This window comes from Sapajus apella, unplaced genomic scaffold, assembly GCF_009761245.1.
Source record: "Sapajus apella isolate SASKATOON/1434 unplaced genomic scaffold, GSC_monkey_1.0 scaffold54, whole genome shotgun sequence".
Classification (NCBI taxonomy): domain Eukaryota; kingdom Metazoa; phylum Chordata; class Mammalia; order Primates; family Cebidae; genus Sapajus; species Sapajus apella.
In genome coordinates this window covers 4,507,066-4,517,758 of record NW_022436994.1, presented here as the reverse complement: position 1 = coordinate 4,517,758, position 10,693 = coordinate 4,507,066, and the positions used below count along the sequence as shown (strand labels likewise).

Sequence of the window (10,693 nt, the reverse complement as noted above, 5' to 3'; positions counted from 1 at the left end):
CTACAAGGCTTACTATAAAAAACTGTCATAATCATACTCTCTCTACTGCTATCACTGCAACCTCCATCTCTCAGGCTCAAGTGATTCTCCTGACTCAGCCTCTCAAATAGCTGGGATTACAGGCGTACATCACCACACCCGGCTAATTTTTGTATTTTTAGTAGAGATGGGGTTCACCTCTCAAACTCCTGACCTCCGGTGATCTGCCTTCCTTGGCTTCCCAAAGTGCTGGGATTACAGGCATGAGCTACCACACCCGGCTTCCAGTTCTTTTGCTATTTGCAGCCACGTCTGTAAATAGCAGGTATGTATTACTACTAATGACTTTTCAGTTTTAGGTGTTTCCTATGAACTTCCCATAACAAAAGATGAGGATTTAGTCTCAATCTGGCCTCTACCTACATGCATAATTCCTATGTCACTTTCCACCCAACAGTTATACCATAATTTTGGTTGAATAAACATTTAGTGCTCTCATTACTATGATGTTATAAATATTATGGATGACTGAGCTATGTAGTATACCATGATTTTCTATGCCTTCAAAGTTTTGTTTTCCTAGAGTTAATTATTTCCCTGTCTTGTTTGCCTTTGGTTGGCTCCAATGTGGATTTACTGATGGCTAGATTTTATTTATTTATTTTTTTTTGACACAGCATCTTGCTCTGTTCCCCAGGCAGTGGCAAAATCATGGCTCACTGCAGCTTCAAACTACTAAGCTCAAGTGATTTTCCTGCCTCAGCCTCCCAAGTAGCTGAGACTACAGGCACATGTCCCCAAACCTGGCTAATTTTTTTTTTTTTTTTTTTTTTTTTGTAGAGATGGGGTAGCTAGATGGCCCAGGCTGGTCTCAAACCCCTGTCCTCAGGTGAGCCTCCTGCCTCAGCTTCCCAAAGTGTTGGAATTACAAGCTTGAGCTGCTACGCCTGGCTGGCTAGACTTTTTTACACAGATTCTGCCTTTGGATTTTTCTTTTTCATAATTCTAAGTATTTTCATTTCTTTTCTGCTGTCCTTCCTGCCTGCTTCTTTCCTGGTTTAACCCAAATGTCTGAATACTGTGGCCCCCTATCTGTTTTTGAAAATAAAGTTTTATTGGGGCACCACCATGCCCATTTACTTGTGTGTCGTCTGTGGATGCTTTCAGTCCATAGTGGTGAAGCTGAGTCACTGAGACAGAGATAGCACAGCCACAAAGCCTAACATATTTACCATCTGGTTGTTAATGAAAAAATCTTGCCAGATACTGACTTACTCTATCATTTTGTCAAGCACAACCTCCCAGAAAGGTTACAGAGAAAACTATATAGAATTTTTTTTTAGATGTTTTAAACATTTTGACTTTTAAAAAAAGCCTCAATTGTTTTTTATATTTTCACCCATTTCTAGGTTGAAAAAAATAAGTTTTTGATTAGGTTGTGTGTCTTTTTTGTCAACTTTGGTGGTGGATTGCAATGATGTATGTGCTGTAAGTTGCATGGTCTTTATGTGTGAATAAGTTTCTGAATTCTGCTTGTTTCATTGGTCCAGTTTTCAATCTGCGCATTTATATCACATTGTTGTAGTGAAGGTAACTCTGGAAAAGTCTTGCAATCCGGTGGTGTCAATGCTCCAATTTGATTTTTTTTCTTTCAGTTTGTCGTTGCCTTTTCTAGTCCTTTGCATTCCCACATGAATTTTGGAATCTTATCAATTTCCTTGAAAGAATGTTCTAGAGTACCAACTGAGATTCATTGAACATATAGATTAATTCGAGGATAATCAAATCAAATGATTTGATTTTCAGTCCTCAAAAGTAGAGTTGATCCTCATTATGAATTCTGTGTTTCTGAATTCACCTACTTGTAGGCTAAAATTTATTTTTGTAACCCCAGAATCAATACTTGTGGCACTTTTGTGGTAACTATGAATACACGTAGTGGTGAAAAATGTGTGTTGCCTGACAGGTATGTTCCCAGCTGAGGAAGAAGAAGGCCACACCTTGCCTTCTCATTCCAGCTCTCATATTAGCAGCCAAACAATGTCCTTTTTCATGGTTTACTCTTTTTATTTTTGTGTTTTTATTGATAATTTTTCTGCTTAAAATGGCCTCCAACTGTGTAGTGCTGAGGCGATGTTTAGAATTTCTAAGTGCAAGGAGGTTGTAACCATTCCTAAGCATAGGAAGGCTGTATTTCTCCATCTGCCTTATGAGAAGACCTGTCAGAGAAGCTCCATTCAGGCACAAGTTACAGTGCCGCTGGCTGTGTGTTCAATATTAACTGGATAAATGAAATGGATTAAATACTGTGTCTTTAAACAGAAGCACATGGGAAACAAGGTTATATATTGACCAGTTGACAGATATGCTGTGATCAGAGGCTCACAGGAACCTAATGCTCTTATTTCTCCTAGGAGCAATGGTCATTGTTTGCTAATTCAGTGTCTGTGGTGGCTTTATTAAACAACTACTGTGAATAATAAGAATTGATTGCATTTCCCTTTAAATTTGGGTCTTTAGTTCCGCTTAGTAATCTTTGGTCTTTTTCTGTGTAAAGGTTTGCACACATTTTGTCTGGTTTATTCCTAGGTGGCTGATTTTTTTATGCTATATAAAATTTACTTTCTATATGTTTATTGCTAGAATATAGAAAAAACCACTTATGGTATACTGGTACCATATCCAGTGACTTTAATACATTTATAAATTATTTCTAATAGTTTGTGAATTATTCTGGATTATCCCCATATATCATTACATCATTTGTGAATAATTGCAGTTTAACTTCTTTTCTTTCAATTCGTGTATGTTTTTCTTTTCTTTGACTTTATCACACTGGCTAGAACCTCTTGTAAAATGTCAAATATAAATGAGTATAGTGGCGTGATTGTTAATTTTATGTGTCAACTTGGCTAGTTCACAGTACCCTGTTTTTTGTTACGTAGCACTCTAGATGTTGCTGGGAAGGTTGTTTTTGTTTTGTTTTCTGAGACAGAGTCTTGATCTATCACCCAGTCTGGAGTGCAGTGGTGCAGTCTTGGCTCACTGCAACCTAAACCTCCCTGGTTCAAGCAATTCTCCTGCCTCAGCCTCTTGGCCAATTTTTATAGTTTTAGTAGAGACAGGGTTTCACCATGTTGGCCAGGCTGGTCTCGCACTCCTGACCTCAAATGATCCATCTACCTCGGCCTCCCAAAGTGCTGGGATTACAGGTGTGAGCCACTGTGCCCAGCTGGTATTTTTTAGATGTGACTAGCTTGTAAATTAGTGGGCTTTGAGTAAAGCAGTTTGCCTGCCCTAATGTGAGTGGGTCTCACAGCTGAAGATCTTAATAGAGAAAAGTCTGAGATCCCCCAAGGCAGAGGGAGCCCTGCCATGGGACTTTGGATTTGAGCTGTAACATTAATGCTTCCCTGGTCTCCAGCCTGCTGGCCTGCTCTACAGATTTCATTCATGTGGGTTCATTCTTTAAAATCTCTCTCTCCCTGTATATTTATGTGTGTGCGTGTGTGTGTGTGTGTGTGTGCACATGCACATCTGTATGTGTGTGTGTATAGAGATGTGTGTGTGTGTGTGTGTGTGTGTGTGTATGTATATATATATATACACACACATATATGTACATATACATTTTATTGGTCTGTTTCCCTAGAGAACAATAATATAGTGGATATTCTTGTCTCATTTCTTAGGTAATGGAGAAAGCTATCAGTATTTCATGATTAAATATGTGGTTTACCGTAGGTTTCTTCTCTCGTTTTCTTTGGTAGGTGGGTATTTGTTATCAGATTTATGAAGCTGTTTTTATCCTAGTTTGCTTATTTTTTTAAAGCTAATTATTAATAGGTCTTGAATATTAGCCAATGCTTTTGTATATTATCAACTGTCGTGTTTATATGATTTTTTTTCATATGCCCTGTTAAAATGGTAAATTATGATTGATTTTTAAATGTGAAACCAAGTTTTTGTTCCTGGAAACTTACCGATGATATGTTAGTCTTTTAGATATATTACTATTTTAAATATATTGGCAGCTTTGATATGTGCTACTTTGTTTGCAAAGGGGATTGGCCATTTTTGTAATGCTCTTGTCTGGATTTGTTATCAAGATTACCCTGGACTCGGAAAAGGAGTTATGAATTATTCACTCCTCTTCTAGTCTATGGAAGAAATTGTAAATATATTTGTTGATATTTCTTCTTATTTAAAACCTGTAGAATCTTTATTCCAGTATACCTTTAAAATAGAGACATTAATAATTTGTGTTTTTTGTCAGTCTTGCCAGGAGGTTATAAATTATATTAGTCTTTTTTGGCAAACATTTTGACTTTCTTGATTTTCTCTGTTATATGGATTTTCCCCTCTATTCTCTTACCACCTGCTTTCATTGGCACTGGCTCCTCCTACTTTGAGTTTAATTTGCTTTTCTTTTTCAAGCATCTTGGGATAAATGTTAGATCACTGATTATAAATCTGACTTATTTTTAGCAACTTCCTTGTTGGTTTTATAGCCTTTAAGATTTTCAATATCCCTTTAAATCTATGTTAGCAGTCTCCCACCATTTCGATACATCATATTTTTGTTATTATTTAGTTCAGTATATTTTCTAATTTCTCATTTTGATTTCTTGTTTGATTCATGAGTTGTAAAGAAGTATTGCTTAATTGCAAAATGTTTGGGTATTTTCCTGGTTATCGTTCTAATTTTTACTTCTAGCTTAATTCTAATGCAGTTAGAGAATCTACAGTGTGACTTTAATCCTGTAAGACCTGGTGTATGGCTATTTTAGTTAATGTTCTATGTGCCCTTGAAAAGAACGTGTATTTTGCAATTTGGGGCTGTAGTGCTCCATATATGTCAAATAGATCAAGTTTGTCAAATAGATCAAGTGTTAAGAGCTTCTGCGCCCTTACTGATTTTTGTGTTTGTTCTATCAGTCACAGAGAAGATCTGTAAAACATCTTTAGTTATAATTGTGAATTTGCTGATTTGTTCTTTTAGTTGTGGTTATTTTTAGAAATATATTTGGAAGCCATCAAATACATGTAAATTTCGAGTTGTTCTACACTTTCAGTGTTCTCTTTAATTTCTTAATGTGTATTAGCTTAAAGCCTGCATTGTATGAAATTGGTACAGGGTTTTTATAATACACCTTTTTTTATCATTTTACTTTGAACTTTTCTGTGTCCTTATTGTTTAAGGGATGTCTCCTAGTACCATTATCAGGTATTTAAAAATCCAATCTGACAATCTTCTTATTTAATGGGTAGCATTTGTTCTACTTGCACTTTATGTGATTACTAGTATCTTCAGTTTTAATCTACCATTCTTCCTATTTTTTGTGTTAGCTGTACTTTCTACCTTTTATTTTTCTCTCTTTCTTTTGTATCAATCACGTACATTTTATTTATTTCTTCTCCTGCCTTATTTTGAATACTCTGATGAATTCTATTAGTCTTCTTTTAGTTGTTTTCGTAGATTACAACATGCATATTTGATTCTACCTTAAGTTAGTGCTTTTAGCATTCTGGTAAAAAGACAGGAATCTTATAACACTTCAATCCATATGCTTCTTTTACCTATTTTGATATTCATCAGATATTTTAATTTTACTTAGTATATGACCAGCCTTACTAAATCTTTATCGTTCATTTGTATTTACTAGCATAGTTGCCATCTCTGATGGTGGTGTTTTCTTCCTGTGTCGCCGTGCTTCCATGGAGATCATTTTCCATCTGCATGAACAACCCCTTTTAGTATTTCCTGGAGTGTACATTGGTTTCACTAGGTTTAGAATTGTTGGTAGGATTTTTTTTATTTTCCCAACACTTTTAAACATTTTATTTTCTGGTTTCCATGGTTTTCATTAAAAATTCAGCTATCAGTTTTTTTTTTTTTTTTTTTTTTTGGTTATGTTTTGAAAGTAAGATGTTTATTTTTCTGTGGCTGAATAGAAGATTTGTTTTTCTTTCTTTCGTTTGTCTTTTTTTTCTTTTTGAGATAGGATTTCACTCTGTTGCCCGGGATGGAGTGCAATGGTGCAATCCGGGCTCACTGCAGTCTTGACCTCCTGAGCTCAAGCGATCCTCCCACCTCAGCCTTCCAAGTAGCTGGGACTACAGGTGTGCACCGCCATGCCCGGCTAATTTTTGTATTTTTAGTAGAGATGGGGTTTCACCATGTTGGCCAAACTGGTCTTGAACTCCTGACCTCCAGTGATCCATCCACCTTGGTCTCTCAAAGTGCTGGGATTACACGTGAGTCATCACTCCTGGCCCGTTTTTAAGTTTTTTGTAGAGACGCAGTTTCACTATGTTGCCCAGGCCGGTCTTGAACCCCTGATCTCAAGCAATCCTCCTGCTTTGGCCTTGGCTTCCCAAAGTGCTGGGATTATAGGTGTGAGCCACCATGCCCACCCTGTTTTTACTTTTCAAGAATTATTTTTCCTTTGTAATATTTTCTCTTTAATTTTAATGTACGTGTGCATGTGGAGGTGTGCTTTGTATTTATCCTGCTTTGAACTTTTAAAAATTCTTAATTCTGTGTCTTGATGTTCTGTCGATTTTGGAAAATTATTTAGCAATTACTCTTTTGAAAAGTCTTCTAACCCAATCTTTCCCTCCTGTCCTTATGGGATTTCAATTATACACCCATTGGACCTATTCATCTTGTGCTACACATCTTGTGTGTAATTTCTACCCTGGGTTTTTTTCCTATGTGCCCCAATCTGAAAACTTCTACTGATCTAACTTACATTTCAATTATGTTCTCTTTTGTGTCTAGGATGATATTTAAACCTATCTACTGAATTGTTTATTTCATTTTTTGTACTTTTTTTGGTTTTAGAATTTTCATTTGATTTTTGTAGTTTTTCTGTTAAAATCAGTCTCATCTATTTTTGTAATCATAATATTAGCTCTAACATTAATGTAATTAAAAATTATTTACATCTCAGGTCTGTTTCTGGTGATTTTTGATTGAATATTGGACATTATGTACAAAGAATCGTTGATGCTCTAGAGGTTACAGTGCTTTTCTAAGGACAATTTAATTTTCTTCTAGCTAGCAGATAATGTATGAGCAGATCACTGTGAAACAGGCTGGTCTGTTTCCATACTGCCTTTACTCCTAAAGTGTAGCTCTTCTTGGATTTTGTTGAAATTCTAGAGTGTCTACCCGTGTTCTTCCTCCTTAGCAAGCCCTAAAATCTGATTTTTTTCTCCCTAGCACTATGAGACCTCCAACTTCCCTGCATAGATTTAGAAGCCATTTTTCTGGTTTGATCTGTCTTACCTGTAGAATATACAGCTAAGGCGTTGGCAAATGCCTTTAGAGGATATTTCATGCAGAGTATCGAATCTAATTTTTTATACATTATCCTTTTTTCTGGTAACTTGCTCCCTAACGTCTGGGCTTCTTGTTAGCCTTCAACTCTGACTTTTCTCCTCCCCTGTTCAGTGGGTCTGCAGCAAGCTCTAGTTAGGTGCAACCTCTTCGCCCTGAGCTGCGAGGGAAAAACTGTAGCAAATAAGGCTTACCTCAATCTTTTTCTCTTCTTACAAAGATTCTGATTTTTTAAATGCTGGCTCCTTTTTGTTATTCTCCAGTGCTTTCCATAGTTGACTGTTTAAAACAATTTTTAAAAAATTTTAGTAGTTTTTGGGGTACAGGTGGTTTCTGGTCACATGGATAATTTCTTTAGTGGTGATTTCTGAGATTTTGGTGCACCCATAACCTGAGCAATGTACACTGTATCCAAAATGTCTTTTATCTCTTGCCTGCCCCAACCTTCCCCTTCCAAGTCCCCAGCATCCATTATGTCATTCTTATGCCTTTGCATCCTCATAGTGTAGCTCCCACTTACCAATGAGAACAATGAGAACAAAAAATATTTGATTTTCCATCCTTGAGTTACTTCACTTAGAATAATGGCCTCCGGCTTCATCCAAGTTGCTGCAAAAGACATGATTTCATCACTTTTTATTGCTGAGTAGTATTCCATGGCATATACATACTACATTTTCTTTATCCACTCATTGGTTGATGGGCGCTTAGGTTGGTTACATATCTTTGCATTTGTGAATTGAGCTGCTATAAACATGCACGTGCATGTGTCTTTTTCATATAATGGCTTCTTTTTCTTTGGATAGAGACCCAGTAGTGGGATTGCTGGATTGAAAGGTGGCTCTACATTTAAGTTCTTTAAGGAATCTCCATACCGACAGTTGACTTTGTATTTGATAGTTATTCTTGATGAGATAGTTTTAATCTAATTATTACTCATTATAAATAGGAGGATAATTCTAGAGAATTTTGAGAAATTTGATCTTCTAGTCCTTGGTGTTGTTGTTAAGGAGTCAGTGTCATTTTTACTCTTTACCTTTTGTAAGAAATGTATTTAGTTCATTGTGTTTTCCATGTTTCTGTATCTTACTGGTATTATGTCTACTGGTTCTATCAATATTTGAGAGTAGAATGATAAAATCTCCAACATGACTGGATTTAACCATTTCTCCCATCAGTTCTGTTATTATTTTGCTTCATGTATTTTTAAACTCTATTATTAGGTGCATGTATTTAAGATTCCAATGTCTTGATAAATTGACCCTTCATCATTATGTAATGTCCCTGCTTGCCTCAGCATACTATGTCTAGTTTTAAAATCTGTCTTGTGAGTGTGAATATAGTTACTGGAGCTTTCTTATGGTCAGTGTTTGCATGACATTTCCTTTGCCATTGTTTTTACTTTAACCTACTGTATCTTTCTATTTAAATATGGTTTTGTAGGTAACATATAGTTACATCTTGATTTTTTCAGGCTTTTTAAAGATGTATAATTGATAAATAAAATGTTATCTATTTATGGTGTACAATATGATGTTTTTAAAGTATATATACATTGTGAGATGCTTAAATCAAGATAATTATCATAACATCTGAATTTTTCATCTGATCTGATGATCTCTGACTTGTTGCAAACACAAATTCTTGGGCTGTTCTCTAGACCTACTGAACTGGAAATGTCAAGTGATTTTAGTTTATACTAATGTTTGAGAATCATTGATTAAAGTTTACACGTACTTATCAGTCTACCTTTAAAATATTATGCCACTGCATATAGGATGTAAGAGTTACAGCAGTATAATCTGTTTCCTTCTTTCTGTTCTTTATATTGTTATACATTTTACTTCTACTAGCTATAAATTCCAAGAGAGGCTGGGCATGGTGGCTCATGCCTGTAATCCCAACACTTTGGGAGGCTGAGGCAGGTGGATCATGAGGTCAAGAGATTGAGACCATTCTGACCAACATGGTGAAATTTGGTCTCTACTAAAAATACAAAAATTAGCAGAGCATGGTGGCATGTGCCTGTAGTTCCACCTACTCAGGAGGCTGAGGCAGGAGAATCCCTTGAACCCAGGAGGCGGCGGGCTGCAGTGAGCCGAGTTCACGTCACTGCAGTCCAGCCTGGTGACAGAGGAGGACTATGTCTCAAAAAAAAAAAAAAAAAAAAAAAAGAAATCCCAAGAGATACTGCTATAAGTTTTGCTTTAAATGGTTAATTAACTTACCCAAAAAATTTCTAAAAATAAAACTGCAATAAGAAAAAATTTCTAGCACCCTTTCCTTCTTTGTGTAGTATATTTTCTTCCAGTATAATTTTTATTTGGTCTGAGGATCTTCCTTTAAAAGCTATTTAGCTCTGCTGGTAAACAAATTCAGGTTTTGTTTGTCTACAGAAGATTTTGTTCGATTTCAATATTGAAATATATTTCCCCTGAGTATGGCTTTGGTAGATTAATAGGTTGGTAGATTTTTTTCTTCTTTAAACATTTTAATGGTGACATTTATTATCTTTTGACTTGCATTAATTTCTGATAATAGATCTGTAACTTTTATTTTTTTCTCTTTATATGCATTTTTCTGGGTGCTTTTAAGGTTTTTATATCAATAAATTCATCAATTTAATTATAGTGTGCTTTAATTTTGTGTCTATGTGGGTTTTTTTTAAATCTAGCTTTGGGTTGATAGAACTTCTTGGATCTATGGTGCGCAGTTTTCATCAAATTTGGTAACATTTTGGCCTTTGTCTCTTCCACTATTTTTTAATGCTCCTTGTCTTCTCAGTTTCTGGAACTCCAACAGTACAGCTGTTAGACCATTTGCTGTTGTTCCACAGGCCACAGAAGCTTTTCTTTTCCTTCCTCCTCTCTTCCTCCTCTGTCTTCCAATTTTTTTTCTTTTAACTCTCTGCTTTAGTTTCAATCCTTTCTATTGCTGTGCCTTCAGGCTCATTCATGTTTATTTCCTTTTCACTTATATAATATAAGCTACAAAATAGTGGTGAACTGTACTAACAGGTATAGCCCACTTGTTAACTGTGGTCTTTTCTTTATTTTCCAAAACAGCTCAAATTGGTAGAGGTTATTTAAGAAACTTCCACTCCACAAAAAGAAACTTTTGGTAGATCTTTGTTTCTTAAGGGTTTAATTTGCTTTTAATCTTTAAAATTTTATTGATTTTTTTTTTACTCCATATTTTGTATTTTTTTTCCTTTTAGATGTTCCATTTGGGTCTTTCTTATATCTTCCATTTCCTTCCTAATTATGTTCATGTTTTCCTTTAAATCTTTGAGAATATTTTTAAAAACTGTAATAGCTGTTTTAGGGTTTTTGTTTGCTAATTTCCTATATTTTGGTCATTTCTGATTCT

At 35.5% G+C, this 10,693-nt stretch overlaps 1 non-coding gene across 1 annotated transcript; it reads right to left on the bottom strand.

Moving 5' to 3' along the window:
- Nucleotides 1-10,303: 10,303 nt before the first annotated feature.
- On the bottom strand, nt 10,304-10,448 carry LOC116527496. Its single transcript, XR_004258577.1, has one exon. It is a non-coding gene; the product is annotated as a small nucleolar RNA SNORA4 (small nucleolar RNA).
- Between the last annotated feature and the right edge of the window lie 245 nt (nt 10,449-10,693).